We start from the raw sequence: 15,874 nt of genomic DNA, 5'->3' as shown, positions 1-15,874 counted from the left end.
AGGTGTTTTTTGCAAAGTGCCTACCTGTAGATTTTGGCTTGTAGCTCAGCCGCCACCTAGGGAAACCTACCAAACCTGTGCATTTCTGAAAACTAGAGACCTAGGGGAATCCAAGATGGTGTGACTTCTGTGGCTCGGACCAGGTTCTGTTACCCAGAATCCTTTGCAAACCTCACAATTTGGCTAAAAAAACACATGTTTCTCACATTTCTGTGGCAGAAAGTTCTGGAATCTGAGAGGAGCCACAAATTTCCTTCCACCCAACGTTCCCCCACGTCTCCCGATAAAAATGATACCTCACTTGTGTGGGTAGGCCTAGCGCCCGCGACAGGAACCGCCCCAAAGCGCAACGTGGACACATCCAAATTTTTTAAAGAAAACAGAGGTGTTTTTTGCAAAGTGCCTACCTGTAGATTTTGGTCTCTAGCTCAGCCGCCACCTAGGGAAACCTACCAAACCTGTGCATGTCTGAAAACTAGAGACCTAGGGGAATCCAAGATGGGGTGACTTGTGTGGCTAAGACCAGGTTCTATTACCCAGAATCCTTTGCAAACCTCAAAATTTGGCTAAAAAAACACATGTTCCTCACATTTCTGTGGCAGAAAGTTCTGGAATCTGAGAGGAGCCACAAATTTCCTTCCACCCAGCGTTCCCCCACGTCTCCCGATAAAAATAATACCTCACTTGTGTGGGTAGGCCTAGCACCCGCGACAGGAAACGCCCCAAAAGGCAACATGGACACATCCAAATTTTTGAAAAAAAACAGAGGTGTTTTTTGCAAAGTGCCTACCTGTAGATTTTGGCCTGTAGCTCAGCCGCCACCTAGGGAAACCTACCAAACCTGTGCATTTCTGAAAACTAGAGACATAGGGGAATCCAAGATGGGGTGACTTGTGTGGCTCGGACCAGGTTGTTACCCAGAATCCTTTGCAAACCTCAAAATTTGGCTAAAAAAACACATGTTTCTCACATTTTTGTGGCAGAAAGTTCTGGAATCTGAGAGGAGCCACAAATTTCCTTCCACCCAACGTTTCCCCACGTCTCCCGATAAAAATGATACCTCACTTGTGTGGGTAGGCCTAGCGCCCGCGACAGGAACCGCCACAAAGCGCAACGTGGACACATCCACATTTTTTAAAGAAAACAGAGGTGTTTTTTGCAAAGTGGCTACCTGTAGATTTTGGTCTCTAGCTCAGCCGCCACCTAGGGAAACCTACCAAACCTGTGCATGTCTGAAAACTAGAGACCTAGGGGAATCCAAGATGGGGTGACTTGTGTGGCTAGGACCAGGTTCTATTACCCAGAATCCTTTGCAAACCTCTAAATTTGGCTAAAAAAACACATGTTCCTCACATTTCTGTGGCAGAAAGTTCTGGAATCTTAGAGGAGCCACAAATTTCCTTCCACCCAGCGTTCCCCCACGTCTCCCGATAAAAATAATACCTCACTTGTGAGGGTAGGCCTAGCACCCGCGACAGGAAACGCCCCAAAAGGCAAAGTGGACACATCCAAATTTTTGAAAAAAAACAGAGGTGTTTTTTGCAAAGTGCCTACCTGTAGATTTTGGCCTGTAGCTCAGCCGCCACCTAGAGAAACCTACCAAACCTGTGCATTTCTGAAAACTAGAGACCTAGGGGAATCCAAGATGGGGTGACTTGTGTGGCTCGGACCAGGTTGTTACCCAGAATCCTTTGCAAACCTCAAAATTTTGCTAAAAAAACACATGTTCCTCACATTCCTGTGGCTGAAAGTTCTGGAATCTGAGAGGAGCCACAAATTTCCTTCCACCCAGCGTTCCCCCACGTCTCCCGATAAAAATGATACCTCACTTGTGTGGGTAGGCCTAGCGCCCGCGACAGGAAACACCCCAAAGCGCAACGCGGACACATCCAATTTTTTGAAAGAAAACAGAGGTGTTTTTTGCAAAGTGCCTACCTGTAGATTTTGGCTTCTAGCTCAACCGCCACCTATGGAAACCTACCAAACCTGTGCATTTCTGAAAACTAGAGACCTAGGGGAATCCAAGATGGGGTGACTTGTGTGGCTCGGACCAGGTTCTGTTACCCAGAATCCGTTGCAACCCTCAATATTTGGCTAAAAAAACACATGTTCCTCACATTTCTGTGGCAGAAAGTTCTGGAATCTGAGAGGAGCCACAAATTTCCTTCCACCCAGCGTTCCCCCACGTCTCCCGATAAAAATAATACCTCACTTGTGTGGGTAGGCCTAGCACCCGTGACAGGAAACGCCCCAAAAGGCAACGTGGACACATCCAAATTTTTTTTTAAAAACAGAGGTGTTTTTTGCAAAGTGCCTACCTGTAGATTTTGGCTTGTAGCTCAGCCGCCACCTATGGAAACCTACCAAACCTGTGCATTTCTGAAAACTAGAGACCTAGGGGAATCCAAGATGGGGTGACTTGTGTGGCTCGGACCAGGTTCTGTTACCCAGAATCCGTTGCAACCCTCAATATTTGGCTAAAAAAACACATGTTCCTCACATTTCTGTGGCAGAAAGTTCTGGAATCTGAGAGGAGCCACAAATTTCCTTCCACCCAGCGTTCCCCCACGTCTCCCGATAAAAATAATACCTCACTTGTGTGGGTAGGCCTAGCACCCGCGACAGGAAACGCCCCAAAAGGCAACGTGGACACATCCAAATTTTTGAAAAAAAACAGAGGTGTTTTTTGCAAAGTGCCTACCTGTAGATTTTGGCCTGTAGCTCAGCCGCCACCTAGGGAAACCTACCAAACCTGTGCATTTCTGAAAACTAGAGACCTAGGGGAATCCAAGATGGGGTGACTTGTGTGGCTCGGACCAGGTTGTTACCCAGAATCTTTTGCAAACCTCAAAATTTGGCTAAAAAAACACATGTTCCTCACATTTCTGTGGCTGAAAGTTCTGGAATCTGAGAGGAGCCACAAATTTCCTTCCACCCAGCGTTCCCCCACATCTCCCGATAAAAATGATACCTCACTTGTGTGGGTAGGCCTAGTGCCCGCGACAGGAAACGCCCCAAAGCGCAACGTGGACACATCCACATTTTTTAAAGAAAACATAGGTGTTTTTTGCAAAGTGCCTACCTGTAGATTTTGGCCTCTAGCTCAGCCGCCACCTAGGGACACCTCCCAAACCTGTGCATTTCTGAAAACTAGAGACCTAGAGGAATCCAAGATGGGGTGACTTGTGTGGCTCGGACTAGGTTCTGTTTCCCAGAATCCTTTGCAAACCTCAAAATTTGGCTAAAAAAACACATGTTCCTCACATTTCTGTGGCAGAAAGTTCTGGAATCTGAGAGGAGCCACAAATTTCCTTCCACCTAGAGTTCCCCCACATCTCCCGATTAAAATGATACCTCACTTGTGTGGGTAGTTCTAGCGCCCACAACAGGAAACGCCCCAAAGCGCAACATGGACAAATCCAAATTTTTTAAACAAAACTGAGGTGTTTTTTGCAAAGTGCCTACCTGTATATTTTGGCCTGTAGCTCAGCCGGCACCTAGGGAAACCTACCAAACCTGTGCATTTCTGCAAACTAGAGATCTAGGGGAATCCAAGATGGGGTGACTTGTGTGGCTCGGACCAGGTTCTGTTACCCAGAATCCTTTGCAAACCTCAAAAAATGGCTAAAAAAACACATGTTCCTCATATTTCTGTGGCAGAAAGTTCTGGAATCTGAGAGGAGCCACAAATTTCCTTCCACCCAGCGTTCCCCCACGTCTCCCGATAAAAATAATACCTCACTTGTGTGGGTAGGCCTAGCGCCCGTGACAGGAAACGCCCCAAAGCGCAACGTGGACACATCCAAATTTTTGAAAATAAACAGAGGTGTTTTTTGCAAAGTGCCTATCTGTAGATTTTGGCCTCTAGCTCAGCCGCCACCTAGGGAAACCTACCAAACCTGTGCATTTCTAAAAACTAGAGACCTAGGGGAATCCAAGATGGGGTGACTTGTGTGGCTCGGACCAGGTTCTGTTACCCAGAATCCTTTGCAAACCTCAAAATTTGGCTAATAAAACACATGTTCCTCACATTTCTGTGGCAGAAAGTTCTGGAATCTGAGAGGAGCCACAAATTTCCTTCCACCCAGCGTTTCCCCACGTCTCCCGATAAAAATGATACCTCACTTGTGTGGGTAGGCCTAGCGCCCGCGATAGAAAAGGCCCAAAGCGCAACGTGGACACATCCAATTTTTTAAAAGAAAACAGAGGTGTTTTTTGCAAAGTGCCTACCTGTAGATTTTGGCCTGTAGCTCAGCCGCCACCTAGGGAAACCTACCAAACCTGTGCATTTCTGAAAACTAGAGACCTAGGGGAATCCAAGATGGGGTGACTTGTGTGGCTCGGACCAGGTTCTGCTACCCAGAATCCGTTGCAAACCTCAAAATTTGGCTAAAAAAACACATGTTCCTCACATTTCTGTGGCAGAAAGTTCTGGAATCTGAGAGGAGCCACAAATTTCCTTCCACCCAGCGTTCCCCCATGTCTCCCGATAAAAATGATACCTCACTTGTGTGGGTAGTTCTAGCGCCCACAACAGGAAACGCCCCAAAGCGCAACATGGACAAATCCAAATTTTTTAAAGAAAACTGAGGTGTTTTTTGCAAAGTGCCTATCTGTATATTTTGGCTTGTAGCTCAGCCGCCACCTAGGGAAACCTACCAAACCTGTGCATTTCTGAAAACTAGAGACCTAGGGGAATCCAAGATGGGGTGACTTGTGTGGCTCGGACCAGGTTCTGTTACCCAGAAACCGTTGCAAACCTCAAAATTTGGCTAAAAAAACACATGTTCCTCACATTTCTGTGGCAGAAAGTTCTGGAATCTGAGAGGAGCCACAAATTTCCTTCCACCCAGCGTTCCCCCACGTCTCCCAATAAAAATGATACCTCACTTGTGTGGGTAGTTTTAGCGCCCACAACAGGAAACGCCCCAAAACGCAACATGGACAAATCCAAATTTTTTAAAGAAAACTGAGGTGTTTTTTGCAAAGTGCTTACCTGTATATTTTGGCCTGTAGCTCAGCCGGCACCTAGGGAAACATACCAAACCTGTGTATTTCTGCAAACTAGAGATCTAGGGGAATCCAAGATGGGGTGACTTGTGTTGCTCGGACCAGGTTCTGTTACCCAGAATCCTTTGCAAACCTCAAAATTTGGCTAAAAAAACACATGTTCCTCACATTTCTGTGGCAGAAACTTCTGGAATCTGAGAGTAGCCCCAAATTTCCTTCCACCCAGCGTTCCCCCAAATCTCCTGATAAAAATGATACCTCACTTGTATGGGTAGGCTTAGCGCCCGCGACATGAAACGCCCCAAAGCGCAACATGGACACATCCATTTTTTTTAAAGAAAACAGAGGTGTTTTTTGCAAAGTGCCTACCTGTAGATTTTGGCTTGTTGCTCAGCCGCCACCTAGGGAAACCTACCAAACCTGTGCATTTCTGAAAACTAGAGACCTAGGGGAATCCAAGATGGTGTGACTTCTGTGGCTCGGACCAGGTTCTGTTACCCAGAATCCTTTGCAAACCTCACAATTTGGCTAAAAAAACACATGTTTCTCACATTTCTGTGGCAGAAAGTTCTGGAATCTGAGAGGAGCCACAAATTCCTTCCACCCAACGTTCCCCCACGTCTCCCGATAAAAATGATACCTCACTTGTGTGGGTAGGCCTAGCGCCCGCGACAGGAACCGCCCCAAAGCGCAACGTGGACACATCCAAATTTTTGAAAGAAAACAGAGGTGTTTTTTGCAAAGTGCCTACCTGTAGATTTTGGTCTCTAGCTCAGCCGCCACCTAGGGAAACCTACCAAACCTGTGCATGTCTGAAAACTAGAGACCTAGGGGAATCCAAGATGGGGTGACTTGTGTGGCTAGGACCAGGTTCTATTACCCAGAATCCTTTGCAAACCTCAAAATTTGGCTAAAAAAACACATGTTCCTCACATTTCTGTGGCAGAAAGTTCTGGAATCTGAGAGGAGCCACAAATTTCCTTCCACCCAGCGTTCCCCCACGTCTCCCGATAAAAATAATACCTCACTTGTGTGGGTAGGCCTAGCACCCGCGACAGGAAACGCCCCAAAAGGCAACATGGACACATCCAAATTTTTGAAAAAAAACAGAGGTGTTTTTTGCAAAGTGCCTACCTGTAGATTTTGGCCTGTAGCTCAGCCGCCACCTAGGGAAACCTACCAAACCTGTGCATTTCTGAAAACTAGAGACCTAGGGGAATCCAAGATGGGGTGACTTGTGTGGCTCGGACCAGGTTGTTACCCAGAATCCTTTGCAAACCTCAAAATTTGGCTAAAAAAACACATGTTTCTCACATTTTTGTGGCAGAAAGATCTGGAATCTGAGAGGAGCCACAAATTTCCTTCCACCCAACGTTCCCCCACGTCTCCCGATAAAAATGATACCTCACTTGTGTGGGTAGGCCTAGCGCCCGCGACAGGAACCGCCACAAAGCGCAACGTGGACACATCCAAATTTTTGAAAGAAAACAGAGGTGTTTTTTGCAAAGTGCCTACCTGTAGATTTTGGTCTCTAGCTCAGCCGCCACCTAGGGAAACCTACCAAACCTGTGCATGTCTGAAAACTTGAGACCTAGGGGAATCCAAGATGGGGTGACTTGTGTGGCTAGGACCAGGTTCTATTACCCAGAATCCTTTGCAAACCTCTAAATTTGGCTAAAAAAACACATGTTCCTCACATTTCTGTGGCAGAAAGTTCTGGAATCTTAGAGGAGCCACAAATTTCCTTCCACCCAGCGTTCCCCCACGTCTCCCGATAAAAATAATACCTCACTTGTGTGGGTAGGCCTAGCACCCGCGACAGGAAACGCCCCAAAAGGCAACGTGGACACATCCAAATTTTTGAAAAAAAACAGAGGTGTTTTTTGCAAAGTGCCTACCTGTAGATTTTGGCCTGTAGCTCAGCCGCCACCTAGAGAAACCTACCAAACCTGTGCATTTCTGAAAACTAGAGACCTAGGGGAATCCAAGATGGGGTGACTTGTGTGGCTCGGACGAGGTTGTTACCCACAATCCTTTGCAAACCTCAAAATTTTGCTAAAAAAACACATGTTCCTCACATTCCTGTGGCTGAAAGTTCTGGAATCTGAGAGGAGCCACAAATTTCCTTCCACCCAGCGTTCCCCCACGTCTCCCGATAAAAATGATACCTCACTTGTGTGGGTAGGCCTAGCGCCCGCGACAGGAAACGCCCCAAAGCGCAACGTGGACACATCCAATTTTTTGAAAGAAAACAGAGGTGTTTTTTGCAAAGTGCCTACCTGTAGATTTTGGCTTGTAGCTCAGCCGCCACCTATGGAAACCTCCCAAACCTGTGCATTTCTGAAAACTAGAGACCTAGGGGAATCCAAGATGAGGTGACTTGTGTGGCTCGGACCAGGTTCTGTTACCCAGAATCCGTTGCAACCCTCAATATTTGGCTAAAAAAACACATGTTCCTCACATTTCTGTGGCAGAAAGTTCTGGAATCTGAGAGGAGCCACAAATTTCCTTCCACCCAGCGTTCCCCCACGTCTCCCGATAAAAATAATACCTCACTTGTGTGGGTAGGCCTAGCACCCGCGACAGGAAACGCCCCAAAAGGCAACATGGACACATCAAAATTTTTGAAAAAAAACAGAGGTGTTTTTTGCAAAGTGCCTACCTGTAGATTTTAGCCTGTAGCTCAGCCGCCACCTAGGGAAACCTACCAAACCTGTGCATTTCTGAAAACTAGAGACCTAGGGGAATCCAAGATGGGGTGACTTGTGTGGCTCGGACCAGGTTCTGCTACCCAGAATCCGTTGCAAACCTCAAAATTTGGCTAAAAAAACACATGTTCCTCACATTTCTGTGGCAGAAAGTTCTGGAATCTGAGAGGAGCCACAAATTTCCTTCCACCCAGCGTTCCCCCATGTCTCCCGATAAAAATGATACCTCACTTGTGTGGGTAGTTCTAGCGCCCACAACAGGAAACGCCCCAAAGCGCAACATGGACAAATCCAAATTTTTTAAAGAAAACTGAGGTGTTTTTTGCAAAGTGCCTACCTGTATATTTTGGCCTGTAGCTCAGCCGGCACCTAGGGAAACATACCAAACCTGTGTATTTCTGCAAACTAGAGATCGAGGGGAATCCAAGATGGGGTGACTTGTGTGGCTCGGACCAGGTTCTGTTACCCAGAATCCTTTGCAAACCTCAAAATTTGGCTAAAAAAACACATGTTCCTCACATTTCTGTGGCAGAAAGTTCTGGAATCTGAGAGTAGCCACAAATTTCCTTCCACCCAGCGTTCCCCCAAATCTCCTGATAAAAATGATACCTCACTTGTGTGGGTAGGCTTAGCGCCCGCGACATGAAACGCCACAAAGCGCAACATGGACACATCCATTTTTTTTAAAGAAAACAGAGGTGTTTTTTGCAAAGTGCCTACCTGTAGATTTTGGCTTGTAGCTCAGCCGCCACCTAGGGAAACCTACCAAACCTGTGCATTTCTGAAAACTAGAGACCTAGGGGAATCCAAGATGGTGTGACTTCTGTGGCTCGGACCAGGTTCTGTTACCCAGAATCCTTTGCAAACCTGACAATTTGGCTAAAAAAACACATGTTTCTCACATTTCTGTGGCAGAAAGTTCTGGAATCTGAGAGGAGCCACAAATTTCCTTCCACCCAACGTTCCCCCACGTCTCCCGATAAAAATGATACCTCACTTGTGTGGGTAGGCCTAGCGCCCGCGACAGGAACCGCCCCAAAGCGCAACGTGGACACATCCAAATTTTTGAAAGAAAACAGAGGTGTTTTTTGCAAAGTGCCTACCTGTAGATTTTGGTCTCTAGCTCAGCCGCCACCTAGGGAAACCTACCAAACCTGTGCATGTCTGAAAACTAGAGACCTAGGGGAATCCAAGATGGGGTGACTTGTGTGGCTAGGACCAGGTTCTATTACCCAGAATCCTTTGCAAACCTCAAAATTTGGCTAAAAAAACACATGTTCCTCACATTTCTGTGGCAGAAAGTTCTGGAATCTGAGAGGAGCCACAAATTTCCTTCCACCCAGCGTTCCCCCACGTCTCCCGATAAAAATAATACCTCACTTGTGTGGGTAGGCCTAGCACCCGCGACAGGAAACGCCCCAAAAGGCAACGTGGACACATCCAAATTTTTGAAAAAAAACAGAGGTGTTTTTTGCAAAGTGCCTACCTGTAGATTTTGGCCTGTAGCTCAGCCGCCACCTAGAGAAACCTACCAAACCTGTGCATTTCTGAAAACTAGAGACCTAGGGGAATCCAAGATGGGGTGACTTTTGTGGCTCGGACCAGGTTGTTACCCAGAATCCTTTGCAAACCTCAAAATTTTGCTAAAAAAACACATGTTCCTCACATTCCTGTGGCTGAAAGTTCTGGAATCTGAGAGGAGCCACAAATTTCCTTCCACCCAGCGTTCCCCCACGTCTCCCGATAAAAATGATACCTCACTTGTGTGGGTAGGCCTAGCGCCCGCGACAGGAAACACCCCAAAGCGCAACGTGGACACATCCAATTTTTTGAAAGAAAACAGAGGTGTTTTTTGCAAAGTGCCTACCTGTAGATTTTGGTCTCTAGCTCAGCCGCCACCTATGGAAACCTACCAAACCTGTGCATTTCTGAAAACTAGAGACCTAGGGGAATCTAAGATGGGGTGACTTGTGTGGCTCGGACCAGGTTCTGTTACCCAGAATCCGTTGCAACCCTCAATATTTGGCTAAAAAAACACATGTTCCTCACATTTCTGTGGCAGAAAGTTCTGGAATCTGAGAGGAGCCACAAATTTCCTTCCACCCAGCGTTCCCCCACGTCTCCCGATAAAAATAATACCTCACTTGTGTGGGTAGGCCTAGCACCCGTGACAGGAAACGCCCCAAAAGGCAACGTGGACACATCCAAATTTTTTAAAAAAAACAGAGGTGTTTTTTGCAAAGTGCCTACCTGTAGATTTTGGCTTGTAGCTCAGCCGCCACCTATGGAAACCTACCAAACCTGTGCATTTCTGAAAACTAGAGACCTAGGGGAATCCAAGATGGGGTGACTTGTGTGGCTCGGACCAGGTTCTGTTACCCAGAATCCGTTGCAACCCTCAATATTTGGCTAAAAAAACACATGTTCCTCACATTTCTGTGGCAGAAAGTTCTGGAATCTGAGAGGAGCCACAAATTTCCTTCCACCCAGCGTTCCCCCACGTCTCCCGATAAAAATAATACCTCACTTGTGTGGGTAGGCCTAGCACCCGCGACAGGAAACGCCCCAAAAGGCAACGTGGACACATCCACATTTTTTAAAAAAAACAGAGGTGTTTTTTGCAAAGTGCCTACCTGTAGATTTTGGCCTGTAGCTCAGCCGCCACCTAGGGAAACCTACCAAACCTGTGCATTTCTGAAAACTAGAGACCTAGGGGAATCCAAGATGGGGTGACTTGTGTGGCTCGGACCAGGTTCTGCTACCCAGAATCCGTTGCAAACCTCAAAATTTGGCTAAAAAAACACATGTTCCTCACATTTCTGTGGCAGAAAGTTCTGGAATCTGAGAGGAGCCACAAATTTCCTTCCACCCAGCGTTCCCCCATGTCTCCCGATAAAAATGATACCTCACTTGTGTGGGTAGTTCTAGCGCCCACAACAGGAAACGCCCCAAAGCGCAACATGGACAAATCCAAATTTTTTAAAGAAAACTGAGGTGTTTTTTGCAAAGTGCCTACCTGTATATTTTGGCCTGTAGCTCAGCCGGCACCTAGGGAAACATACCAAACCTGTGTATTTCTGCAAACTAGAGATCGAGGGGAATCCAAGATGGGGTGACTTGTGTGGCTCGGACCAGGTTCTGTTACCCAGAATCCTTTGCAAACCTCAAAATTTGGCTAAAAAAACACATGTTCCTCACATTTCTGTGGCAGAAAGTTCTGGAATCTGAGAGTAGCCACAAATTTCCTTCCACCCAGCGTTCCCCCAAATCTCCTGATAAAAATGATACCTCACTTGTGTGGGTAGGCTTAGCGCCCGCGACATGAAACGCCACAAAGCGCAACATGGACACATCCATTTTTTTTAAAGAAAACAGAGGTGTTTTTTGCAAAGTGCCTACCTGTAGATTTTGGCCTGTAGCTCAGCCGCCACCTAGGGAAACCTACCAAACCTGTGCATTTCTGAAAACTAGAGACCTAGGGGAATCCAAGATGGGGTGACTTGTGTGGCTCGGACCAGGTTCTGCTACCCAGAATCCGTTGCAAACCTCAAAATTTGGCTAAAAAAACACATGTTCCTCACATTTCTGTGGCAGAAAGTTCTGGAATCTGAGAGGAGCCACAAATTTCCTTCCACCCAGCGTTCCCCCATGTCTCCCGATAAAAATGATACCTCACTTGTGTGGGTAGTTCTAGCGCCCACAACAGGAAACGCCCCAAAGCGCAACATGGACAAATCCAAATTTTTTAAAGAAAACTGAGGTGTTTTTTGCAAAGTGCCTACCTGTATATTTTGGCCTGTAGCTCAGCCGGCACCTAGGGAAACATACCAAACCTGTGTATTTCTGCAAACTAGAGATCGAGGGGAATCCAAGATGGGGTGACTTGTGTGGCTCGGACCAGGTTCTGTTACCCAGAATCCTTTGCAAACCTCAAAATTTGGCTAAAAAAACACATGTTCCTCACATTTCTGTGGCAGAAAGTTCTGGAATCTGAGAGTAGCCACAAATTTCCTTCCACCCAGCGTTCCCCCAAATCTCCTGATAAAAATGATACCTCACTTGTGTGGGTAGGCTTAGCGCCCGCGACATGAAACGCCACAAAGCGCAACATGGACACATCCATTTTTTTTAAAGAAAACAGAGGTGTTTTTTGCAAAGTGCCTACCTGTAGATTTTGGCTTGTAGCTCAGCCGCCACCTAGGGAAACCTACCAAACCTGTGCATTTCTGAAAACTAGAGACCTAGGGGAATCCAAGATGGTGTGACTTCTGTGGCTCGGACCAGGTTCTGTTACCCAGAATCCTTTGCAAACCTGACAATTTGGCTAAAAAAACACATGTTTCTCACATTTCTGTGGCAGAAAGTTCTGGAATCTGAGAGGAGCCACAAATTTCCTTCCACCCAACGTTCCCCCACGTCTCCCGATAAAAATGATACCTCACTTGTGTGGGTAGGCCTAGCGCCCGCGACAGGAACCGCCCCAAAGCGCAACGTGGACACATCCAAATTTTTGAAAGAAAACAGAGGTGTTTTTTGCAAAGTGCCTACCTGTAGATTTTGGTCTCTAGCTCAGCCGCCACCTAGGGAAACCTACCAAACCTGTGCATGTCTGAAAACTAGAGACCTAGGGGAATCCAAGATGGGGTGACTTGTGTGGCTAGGACCAGGTTCTATTACCCAGAATCCTTTGCAAACCTCAAAATTTGGCTAAAAAAACACATGTTCCTCACATTTCTGTGGCAGAAAGTTCTGGAATCTGAGAGGAGCCACAAATTTCCTTCCACCCAGCGTTCCCCCACGTCTCCCGATAAAAATAATACCTCACTTGTGTGGGTAGGCCTAGCACCCGCGACAGGAAACGCCCCAAAAGGCAACGTGGACACATCCAAATTTTTGAAAAAAAACAGAGGTGTTTTTTGCAAAGTGCCTACCTGTAGATTTTGGCCTGTAGCTCAGCCGCCACCTAGAGAAACCTACCAAACCTGTGCATTTCTGAAAACTAGAGACCTAGGGGAATCCAAGATGGGGTGACTTTTGTGGCTCGGACCAGGTTGTTACCCAGAATCCTTTGCAAACCTCAAAATTTTGCTAAAAAAACACATGTTCCTCACATTCCTGTGGCTGAAAGTTCTGGAATCTGAGAGGAGCCACAAATTTCCTTCCACCCAGCGTTCCCCCACGTCTCCCGATAAAAATGATACCTCACTTGTGTGGGTAGGCCTAGCGCCCGCGACAGGAAACACCCCAAAGCGCAACGTGGACACATCCAATTTTTTGAAAGAAAACAGAGGTGTTTTTTGCAAAGTGCCTACCTGTAGATTTTGGTCTCTAGCTCAGCCGCCACCTATGGAAACCTACCAAACCTGTGCATTTCTGAAAACTAGAGACCTAGGGGAATCTAAGATGGGGTGACTTGTGTGGCTCGGACCAGGTTCTGTTACCCAGAATCCGTTGCAACCCTCAATATTTGGCTAAAAAAACACATGTTCCTCACATTTCTGTGGCAGAAAGTTCTGGAATCTGAGAGGAGCCACAAATTTCCTTCCACCCAGCGTTCCCCCACGTCTCCCGATAAAAATAATACCTCACTTGTGTGGGTAGGCCTAGCACCCGTGACAGGAAACGCCCCAAAAGGCAACGTGGACACATCCAAATTTTTTAAAAAAAACAGAGGTGTTTTTTGCAAAGTGCCTACCTGTAGATTTTGGCTTGTAGCTCAGCCGCCACCTATGGAAACCTACCAAACCTGTGCATTTCTGAAAACTAGAGACCTAGGGGAATCCAAGATGGGGTGACTTGTGTGGCTCGGACCAGGTTCTGTTACCCAGAATCCGTTGCAACCCTCAATATTTGGCTAAAAAAACACATGTTCCTCACATTTCTGTGGCAGAAAGTTCTGGAATCTGAGAGGAGCCACAAATTTCCTTCCACCCAGCGTTCCCCCACGTCTCCCGATAAAAATAATACCTCACTTGTGTGGGTAGGCCTAGCACCCGCGACAGGAAACGCCCCAAAAGGCAACGTGGACACATCCACATTTTTTAAAAAAAACAGAGGTGTTTTTTGCAAAGTGCCTACCTGTAGATTTTGGCCTGTAGCTCAGCCGCCACCTAGGGAAACCTACCAAACCTGTGCATTTCTGAAAACTAGAGACCTAGGGGAATCCAAGATGGGGTGACTTGTGTTGCTCGGACCAGGTTGTTACCCAGAATCTTTTGCAAACCTCAAAATTTGGCTAAAAAAACACATGTTCCTCACATTTCTGTGGCAGAAAGTTCTGGAATCTGAGAGGAGCCACAAATTTCCTTCCACCCAGCGTTCCCCCACATCTCCCGATAAAAATGATACCTCACTTGTGTGGGTAGGCCTAGTGCCCGCGACAGGAAACGCCCCAAAGCGCAACGTGGACACATCCACATTTTTTAAAGAAAACATAGGTGTTTTTTGCAAAGTGCCTACCTGTAGATTTTGGCCTCTAGCTCAGCCGCCACCTAGGGACACCTCCCAAACCTGTGCATTTCTGAAAACTAGAGACCTAGAGGAATCCAAGATGGGGTGACTTGTGTGGCTCGGACCAGGTTCTGTTTCCCAGAATCCTTTGCAAACCTCAAAATTTGGCTAAAAAAACACATGTTCCTCACATTTCTGTGGCAGAAAGTTCTGGAATCTGAGAGAGCCACAAATTTCCTTCCACCTAGAGTTCCCCCACATCTCCCGATTAAAATGATACCTCACTTGTGTGGGTAGTTCTAGCGCCCACAACAGGAAACGCCCCAAAGCGCAACATGGACAAATCCAAATTTTTTAAACAAAACTGAGGTGTTTTTTGCAAAGTGCCTACCTGTATATTTTGGCCTGTAGCTCAGCCGGCACCTAGGGAAACCTACCAAACCTGTGCATTTCTGCAAACTAGAGATCTAGGGGAATCCAAGATGGGGTGACTTGTGTGGCTCGGACCAGGTTCTGTTACCCAGAATCCTTTGCAAACCTCAAAATTTGGCTAAAAAAACACATGTTCCTCACATTTCTGTGGCAGAAAGTTCTGGAATCTGAGAGGAGCCACAAATTTCCTTCCACCCAGCGTTCCCCCACGTCTCCCGATAAAAATAATACCTCACTTGTGTGGGTAGGCCTAGCGCCCGTGACAGGAAACGCCCCAAAGCGCAATGTGGACACATCCAAATTTTTGAAAAAAAACAGAGGTGTTTTTTGCAAAGTGCCTATCTGTAGATTTTGGCCTCTAGCTCAGCCGCCACCTAGGGAAACTTACCAAACCTGTACATTTCTAAAAAACTAGAGACCTAGGGGAATCCAAGATGGGGTGACTTGTGTGGCTCGGACCAGGTTCTGTTACCCAGAATCCTTTGCAAACCTCAAAATTTGGCTAATAAAACACATGTTCCTCACATTCCTGTGGCTGAAAGTTCTGGAATCTGAGAGGAGCCACAAATTTCCTTCCACCCAGCGTTCCCCCACGTCTCCCGATAAAAATGATACCTCACTTGTGTGGGTAGGCCTAGCGCCCGCGACAGGAAACGCCCCAAAGTGCAACGTGGACACATCCAATTTTTTGAAAGAAAACAGAGGTGTTTTTTGCAAAGTGCCTACCTGTAGATTTTGGCTTGTAACTCAGCCGCCACCTAGGGAAACCTACCAAACCTGTGCATTTCTGAAAACTAGAGACCTAGGGGAATCCAAGATGGGGTGACTTGTGTGGCTCGGACCAGGTTCTGTTACCCAGAATCCGTTGCAAACCTCAAAATTTGGCTAAAAAAACACATGTTCCTCACATTTCTGTGGCAGAAAGTTCTGGAATCTGAGAGGAGCCACAAATTTCCTTCCACCCAGCGTTCCCCCACATCTCCCGATAAAAATGATACCTCACTTGTGTGGGTAGGCCTAGTGCCCGCGACAGGAAACGCCCCAAAGCGCAACGTGGACACATCCACATTTTTTAAAGAAAACAGAGGTGTTTTTTGCAAAGTGCCTACCTGTAGATTTTGGCCTCTAGCTCAGCCGCCACCTAGGGACACCTCCCAAACCTGTGCATTTCTGAAAACTAGAGACCTAGAGGAATCCAAGATGGGGTGACATGTGTGGCTCGGACTAGGTTCTGTTTCCCAGAATCCTTTGCAAACCTCAAAATTTGGCTAAAA

Source organism: Pleurodeles waltl, chromosome 1_2 (genome assembly GCF_031143425.1).
Source record: "Pleurodeles waltl isolate 20211129_DDA chromosome 1_2, aPleWal1.hap1.20221129, whole genome shotgun sequence".
Taxonomy (NCBI): domain Eukaryota; kingdom Metazoa; phylum Chordata; class Amphibia; order Caudata; family Salamandridae; genus Pleurodeles; species Pleurodeles waltl.
The sequence above is the reverse complement of the archived record's forward strand: the minus strand, read 5'-3'. Positions refer to the sequence as shown.